Genomic DNA, 6,857 nt, shown 5'->3' with positions numbered 1-6,857 from the left:
AAGTGATACAAAGAAAGCTCTATATGATAAAGTAAAGTCCAATAAGATAAATGAAACCCAAATCAAGTTAAAGCCCAAAGTAAGGCCATGACATAATAAACCTAAAGAAGTACTATATGACTAGGAATTAAATTAGAATTCTTTCCCTACAAGCAAGAAGCCCACGGTTTTACTAGAGAAAACAAGCTCTAAGAAGTCAATTTAAAGTGTCATAAAATCATGGAAAAATAGGCACAAATTAGGTCAGGTTAATAGGTTAAAGGTCCATAATCTTAAGGAATAAATCATGGTCCAAAATTAAAGGAAATCTTTTCCTTCCAAGCATTTAAAATCCGCGGCCTAGGTGTAGGAAATGAATTTGATTTTATTTGATTTTCAAGCCATTAAATGCAAATCGAATTTCCTTAAGTCAAGCCAGTCAAATTCCTTTAAACAAGGAAGTTAGGATTATGATGATTAGTAGTCAATCACTTTCCCTAAATCAAGCAAATTGATGACAATATGTCAATCAATCAAATAATTCTGTTTCTTAAATCAAGGAAGCAACCTTTATGATGATTAGTCACACCTCATCAATCCCTTAAATCAAGGGAGCAACTTTTCATGACGATTAGTCACACATCATCAATTCCTTAAATCAAGCAATCACTAAATTTCCTTAATCAAGGAAATTGACATCATGTTCTTGTCCCTAAATTAAGCAATCTAACCTATGACAACAAATCACCACCTTACTCTCATTTAATGTGATCGAAACCTACCAGCAATCAAGTAATGGCAAGGCTTCTAGGTTGCCTATTTGAACAAGCTTTAGTCTCTCCTTTTTCCCTCTATAGCCGCGGCACTACCAAAGGAAAGAACAAAGAGTTTAGTTCATTTTGTGAACTCCATGAATGCTTCGAAATGGTGAGTGTGTTAGTGAGAAATACCTAATTGTTCCAAGATCAAATACAAGCCTGGATCTTAGTCCTTCTTCCTAATAATTCCACCAAAGAACCCTTCATCTCTAAGCAAGAAAATCCCTCTTCTCCTCTCTTTAAGCTTGCGGCCTTGTATGTTCAAGGAGGAAGGAAGTTCATTCAAGAAGATTCAAAGTAGTCAAAGGTCAAGAAGTGTTTCCTTAAGTCGTTGATCATCATCAAAGGTAAGCCTATGAACCTTCTTGGTTAGGAATGACATGTAAAAGCATGAAAGTGATATCCTAAGTATATGATCCCTAGAAGGCCGAACCATGTATGATAATTATAAGCATGAAGAGATGTTTAAATGATATGAAAGATGATGAAATGATGATGTTAGATTAGCATGTTTAGTAACCTAGGTTCTAAATCAATTTTGCATGATCATAACCTTAGTTGGCCGAATATATAAGATGATGTTTTGAATGATGCTCTAGGATTTAAATATGATAAATTATCAATAATGTTAGAAGCATGTTTTAGAAGTAATCCCTTAGGTATTTTAGGGCAATAAGGCCGAATGGTATGTAGCTAAAAGAGGTTTTATTTGATTAATGTTGAAAGGATCTAACCATGTTAAGTTAATAATATAATTGAAAGCATGTTTTAAAAATTATATTCCTAGATGTTTATCTATGGTGGCCGAACCTGTACATGCCTAGAATGAAATCTTTAATAATTCTATTAAGTGTTATGATGACCTAATAATGTCCTAAAACCTACACAAGTGGGTAAGTAAGCAAAACAACTCCTCTAGGTAATTAAACCTGCAAAGCCGAGACCTATACATGGATAAAACACAAATGTTGAATGTTATATAAGTTACTAAAAGATGATATGATGATGTTAGGGAGTCAAGGGAGCAAACAGGCAAGTAAAGAGATCAAAAGTTGAAAGTATACAAGTAAAGAACGACAAGCACAAGTGTTTACAGTTGTTGAAGTAATCTCTCTATGTATGCCACCATTATGAAACTATGATAAGTTATGGTCTGACTGCAATATGTTTATAGTGCTTTACATTATGTGATTATGATATTTTTGAAACTTAAAACCATGCTATTAAATGTTGGCCTGTGCACTGATACTCCAGTTGCAACCTGACGAGGACTCTGGGTATCTCCGTAAGTCCGTAAAAGCCGGCAGGAATATGATGATGATGGCATGATATTTTTATATGATGATGTTAAATGTTCCATTTTGTATTGTTATTATAAACTGTTGCAGGAGTAAGCGTCATAGTTGGAGAATGCTCCAGCTGTGAACCTTACTGAGATTTTCCCCAAAATCTCACCCCCCTTGACCACCCATTTCAGGAAAAGATGAAAGAAAGTAGTAAGAAAGTTATGTGGGAAAGAAAGGGTAAGAGACTGGTACGTAAAGAAGAAGAAACTCCACCTACCTGGGAAGAGAAATTAAAGGATCTAACAGATAGAGGCCTATGGACTGAGGCTATGAAATTATTAATAGAAGCTTTTCCACATTATGATTTCGATGAAGCACTAAGTACACAATGGCTAGAGGAACCACAACCACATTATGACTGGGCTTATGATGCGGCATAAATTATGTTTTTATTTATGATTAGTTAATCTTTTTGGGATTACATTAAATAATGTTTAGTGTTATTTATTTTGTATTGACGTTTTTAACGCTTTTAATTTTATATGGAATAAGTATGGTTATGTGTTTCCATTCCGCACTCTGATATTTGCATTCGTAAAGTTTAAATTTAGACTTCCGCGCGTTGAATGCATGATGAAGGTGCACCCTATATGTATTTACATTTGGGGTGTTACACTCACCCTATGGGCCTCTTGCCCACAGCTCCAGTCTCCCTGCAACTACCTGAAATAATGCCCCAAACGCGGGGTGAGATATATGAATATATCTCAGTAACCCAGAGGTTCTGGAGAATACTTCACCCAATGGCTCACTTCGATGCATATAAATAAAATAAAACAACATCTTGAAAATGGGATAAAGCAAGGGATTTAGAGAAACTGGGAAACATAGGGATACAAAATACGACGAAGCTGGAATGGTCGATGCCAATTCCACGCAACGTCCTGCCTAATGGCTCGGCATATAAGCCTACGGGTTTCAACCAAGGCACCCTCCATCCATACACACCCGATACTTCCTAGTGTGCTCCTATCCGGATCACACACCACGACCCTAGGTATAACACCTCACAATTTTAAATTAAGTATTTAAAATATTAAGTGAGGAATTAAGTGAAGAATTAGTGAGAATCCTAAAGGTTAGGTCAAAATACAAAGAAAGGACAAAACGGTAATTAGCCAATGATGAACCCTTAGTTCATCATGGTTTTTAGCAGGAATTAGGATCAAATTGTGTGATTAAATGATGAAAAACATGGTTAATGTCCTAAGATGTCCTCAATTACAAGTTCAAGAGCTTTATTGGAAATTTGTATGATTCTTGTAGGAAAAGCAAGCTTGAAAGACAACTGGAGAAGGAAGAAGATTCTGGAGCTCAAGAGGAGAAAAATTGCCTAAGTGTTGAGCGCTAAAACGTCCACACTGAGCGTTTTAGCGCCCTGTTACAGGAAGAGGCCAAAACTTGCTGGTGTTGAGCGCTAAAACGTCCACACTGAGCGTTTTAGCGCCCTGTTACAGAAAGAGGCCAAAACTTGCTGGTGATGAGCGCTAAAACGTCCACACAGAGCGTTTTAGCGCGCTGCTACACTAAGAAGATGGAAAATTGCTGGTCTTGGACGCTAAAACGGCCTGCAATATGCGTTTTAGCGCCCTAAAGTGGAAAAAGATTCTGGTCTTCACCGCTAAAACGTCCAAATCAAACTTTTTAGCGTTGGAGTCAGTTAAAGTTAGTTGAGCATTCACCAAGTTTGGACGTTAAAATGGTCATTCCTTAACGTTTTAGCGTTGAAATCAGTTAAAAGCAGTTGAGCATACGTAAAGCATGGACGCTAAAACGGCCACTTATGGACGTTTTAGCGCCCATATCAGTTTTCTGTTTTTAATTGTAACACTATATAAGGCAAAGCCTTGACACTTAGAGGAGGATCTTGGGGGATCTGAACTCTCTCTCTCTCTAAAACTTAGTCTAACTTCTCTCTAAATTCTCTTAGTTTTTGTATTAGGATTTCCTTGTAATAGTTTGGAGATTGAAGACTTTCAACATGGAAATGAATTTTGTTTCTTCTTCTCTTATTTATTCCTTAGTCATGTCTGAGTAGAGTCTTTGTAGTTTGAATGCAATGGAACTCCATGATAATATTATGTTGATTTGATTAATATGATGAAATATTTTTCATGTGCTGATTTGAGATTTTCTAAGTTAATAATTTCTATCAAAGAAGTAGTATAGAACATGGATGTTTATATGACTTCTGTATTTGATAATCTCAACATCAGAATTCTAGTACTCAAGGGATTGATGTTAGAGTTCTGATGTAATCTTAAAACCTTAGTATTTCATGCATGTATTAAGAAAGAAATCACCAAGGGATTGGGGTTTCTGATTAATGTTTCTATCAGGGTAGTAAGGGATTACATCTTGATGATAAGTAAAAGGTTGATTAACATCACATGGAAAGGAATTCATCATATGATCAATTTTTATATGGGTTATCATGGAGGAAAGTTGTTTTCTGACTACTTGTTGTTTTTATTAATTCCTAATCCATATTTACTTTGTGTCAATTTACTCAAAATCAATTTTCTGGTGACAAATTATTCATGATTTTTACAAACTCTTATTTGATATAAATTAGTTTTCTATGGTATATTGGTGTTTGAACACAATTCCTCGTGGGAACGATCTTTACTCATCATTTTATTACTTGTACGACTAGTGCACTTGCTAAACGTCCAACAAGTTTTTGGTGCCGTTGCCGGGGAATTTGTTTTTCAACACTAACTGATACTATAGAATTCTGAGATTGAATCCTTTTATTTTCAGTATTTTAGTTTATGTTAAATTTCTGGTCAATTTTGATTCTGGTACATGCGAGGTACACTTGATCCAAATTTTTTGTTGTATGATCCAGAATTAGAAAGGACATTGAGGAAGCACAAAAGGGCAGCCAGGCAAAGGAGACAGTTGCAAGAAATTGGTGAATCAAGTACGGTTAATCAGGAAGATATAATGGCAGAATATCACAGACCACCACCACAACAGAGGACACTGGGAGAGTACATGACTCCTGCAGTGGTTCCTCCAATTGGGAGTGTTGTGCGCCCAACAGTGGAGCCCAACAACTTTGAATTGAAGCCTGCTTTGATACATTTGGTGCAGAAGGATCAGTTTGCTGGAACCAGTGCGGAGGACCCTTACTTGCACATAGAGAACTTCCTATTGTTGAGTGATACTGTGAAGATAAATGGTGTCACAAGAGATGCAATTCTGTTGAGACTATTCACTCATTCACTGACGGATGATGCAAGGAGATGGCTGCAATCATTGCCACAAGGAAGTATAACAACTTGGGATGATTTGAAAACCAAGTTCTTGCAAAGGTTTTTCTCAGCATCCAAGATGGCCAAGTTGAAGGATGAAATTACAAGCTTTGAGCAGAAAGAGTCAGAATCTATTTATGAGGCTTGGGAGAGATTCAAGACTTTGTTGAGGAAATGTCCACAGCATGGAATTGAGGCATGGCAACAAGCAGCAATCTTCCTGCAAGGAATGACCACTAACACTAGAACCTTGGTGCATGCCACTGCTGGTGGATCATTGACTACCAAGACCCCTCAAGAAGCCTTAGATATCTTTGAGTCATTAGCATCTCAAGAATTTGATAATGCTCCAGTGGCTGACAGAAGGACAGGAATTATCAGGTTGGATGGGTATGATGCTTTGTTGGCAAGGAATGATCAACTGATGCAGACACAGAGACAACAGCAGCAACAATTAGATACCCTTATTAAGCAACTCTCTTCACAAAAGGTAGCTTCCGTGGAAACAAAGAGTGTATGTGCTATCTGTGGTAAGGGCCATGTGACAGAGGAGTGTGATTATGGGGGATCATCAGAACAAGCAGAGGTGAATGGAGTGTGGTATGATCAGAATAATCAAAGGAACTACAACAATCAGGGTAAGAATGTTTATATGCCACCATGGAAAAACAAGAATCAACACCCAGGATTCAGCTATAGTTCCAACCACCAATTGAATCCAGCATTACATCCTCCACCACCATATATGAAGGAGCAGTCAAGTGATCCTGCTGCATGGGAGAAAGCGTTTGCTCAGTTATCTAAGATAACTCAGGATTATATTCAGGGTTCTACTTCATTCAGGGAAGAGACAACTGCATTCATGCAGGAGACCAGAACTTCTTTCAGAAATCAGGAAGCATCAATCAGAAATTTGGAGACCCAGATTGGTTAATTATCAAGACAGATATCAGAGAGACCACAAGGGAAATTTCCAAGTGATACACTGGTGAATCCTAAGGAGCACTGTAAAGCAATTATGACAAGAAGTGGGTTGGTACTTCAACCAGGGAAAAAGAAGGTGGAAAATAAAAAGAATGAAGAAGAGGTTGTGGTTGAAGATGTAGTCTCTGATGATGAAGGAGAGAAAATGAGAAATGAGAAAAGTGAGAAGGAAGTAGTGGTTAGAGATGTTATAGTTGGAGTTGACAAAGAAGAGGAAGGGAAGGACAATAAGAATGAAGGAGAGGTAGAAGTTGGTAAAAATGCTTCCCCACAAAAGATGATGAAGTGGAAAAAAAAAAGAAAATGGCTGACAAGAAAGAATAGCCATTTAGTTTATCTCCCTATGCTAAAGTTCCTTACCCTCAGAGGTTGTAGAAAGAGATTCAGAAGCAGCACTATGCAAGATTTCTGGATATCTTCAAAAATTTACAAATTAACATACCATTTTCTGAAGCACTGGAAAATATGCC

General features: G+C 37.1%; 1 non-coding gene across 1 annotated transcript; it reads right to left on the bottom strand.

Annotated features, from left to right (window-relative positions):
• Nucleotides 1-5,488: 5,488 nt before the first annotated feature.
• Nucleotides 5,489-5,595, bottom strand: LOC133308406 (small nucleolar RNA R71). The gene has a single exon (XR_009751161.1). It is a non-coding gene; the product is annotated as a small nucleolar RNA R71 (small nucleolar RNA).
• Nucleotides 5,596-6,857: the final 1,262 nt, after the last annotated feature.

The sequence above is a fragment of the Gastrolobium bilobum genome, unplaced genomic scaffold, assembly GCF_033153095.1.
Source record: "Gastrolobium bilobum isolate Gb01-03AN ecotype WA unplaced genomic scaffold, APGP_CSIRO_Gbil_v1 utg25347, whole genome shotgun sequence".
In the NCBI taxonomy this organism is placed as follows: domain Eukaryota; kingdom Viridiplantae; phylum Streptophyta; class Magnoliopsida; order Fabales; family Fabaceae; genus Gastrolobium; species Gastrolobium bilobum.
Note: the sequence above shows the minus strand (reverse complement) of the source record. Positions and strands in the feature narration are given on the sequence as shown.